This window comes from Frankliniella occidentalis, unplaced genomic scaffold (genome assembly GCF_000697945.3).
Source record: "Frankliniella occidentalis isolate FOCC.00 unplaced genomic scaffold, Focc_3.1 Scaffold240, whole genome shotgun sequence".
Taxonomy (NCBI): Eukaryota; Metazoa; Arthropoda; class Insecta; order Thysanoptera; family Thripidae; genus Frankliniella; species Frankliniella occidentalis.
The window spans coordinates 270,907-272,528 of NW_026267366.1; positions in this window are offsets into that span (position 1 = coordinate 270,907).

Genomic DNA, 1,622 nt, shown 5'->3' on the forward strand with positions numbered 1-1,622 from the left:
AGCGGCGCGGGGGAGTCGGGGGCGGCGCGGCCTGCTGCCTGCCCGTGGAATATAAATTATAGGAACGGTGTCGGGGTAATAAAGGCAAAAATAAATAGAATAACACGATGCAGCCTCGACTCCGGCAGCCCCAGCCCTCCCCACCCCCACCCCGCGCGCCTCGCGGGCACGCCGCGAGCTCCGCAGCCCGGAGAGCGGCGGCGAGGTGGTCGGACCCGAAAGGCGGCACCGATTAAACGCCTTAGTGTCACGCTAGAGGCCGAGATAAAAATAAAATAAAAAAATAACACCGCGTTTGAGACGAGGCGAGAGACACGGATCCCTGATGGAATAAAGCGATTCATTCTCAGGAGGCTCCAGGTTGATTCATCCCTTTCCTGCTCTTCCAGGACTGTTGTTGGCGTTATCTCTCCTCGCCCCCCTCCTTCTCCGCCTCTCCGGTCGCAGCACGCCCTTATCTACTCCCCATTTTACACATCAAGACCGGCATCTTTATCCTTGTTCTTGTTGTGGCTCCGTCGGGCACTCCGCGCGGTGCTCACGCACGTCCCCACCGCGGTGCCGTACCCGGGCCCGTGGGGGCCTGCGGCCTGCGGCCTGTAGGGGGCGTAGGACTCCGTCTAATCCATGGCGGTGCCCCGCGGCGTTGTGGCGGCGGCGACGCTCAACTGCCATCCATCCTGCGCGCCCGCTCCCACCCCGCGACCCCGCCACCCCCAGCCCGCACTGTTAAAAATTCTGTACCCAGAAACAGAATTTTAAACAGAACGTCCTGTGTACGTCCATACTACGGTCAAAATCAAAATCTGTTCGACTGGTATTTGAGCGATAAAGACTTGACATTGCTTGAAAAACAACTTTCCTCCAAAATATATAGTACAGTGCAACCTACAGGATTACACTGTTTTCACAAATTACCAGTCCATTCTGCATTTATTTACTGCTGTTATTTTTAACAGTATGCTGACTATTGCATACGCCGCCCTGCTGCCACCACCCGCCTTTCTGTCTCCACTCGGGGATTTTGAGTTCATTCCAGGCGCGAGGATTTCTGTGTTTGAATGCGGGGCATGTCTCGATCCGATACCCGCAGGTTCTGGTGCGCTCGAAGAGGGTTCGATCCTCGTGACGCTCGCACGCAGACGTATGTGCTTCACGTTTTTCATTGAGGGCCAAAAAACGCTGCTCGCGAGGAGTATATAGGGCACGGCATGGGGTGGGTACGGGGCAATAACGACGCGCGTCTTTCAAATATCTTTCGCCCGTGATTTACCGCCCATCAAAACGCGCGTATAACGCAAATACTTTCCATTTCGCCTAGTAGTGTGGTGCGGTGCAATCCCATACTCGTCTGCTCGCGTCTCCCTGTCCGTCAGCCAGCCGGGCCATCTGTCATCCCCGTCAGCGCGGCGGCGAAGCGCTGGAGACACGGTGGCGGCGCTCGCGGACAGCAAGGCGTGCGAAAAATTAAATTACTAGAAACAAAAAGTCGTTTGTGAAGAAGGGGGGCGGGGCGTATAACGGCTCGTAGCAACCGTAGCCAGCGGTGCCAAACAGCCGAGCGCTGCGGATGGGGACGCAGCTGCGGGGCTGAACCTTACCCCCGCGCTCCCCGCTCCTCC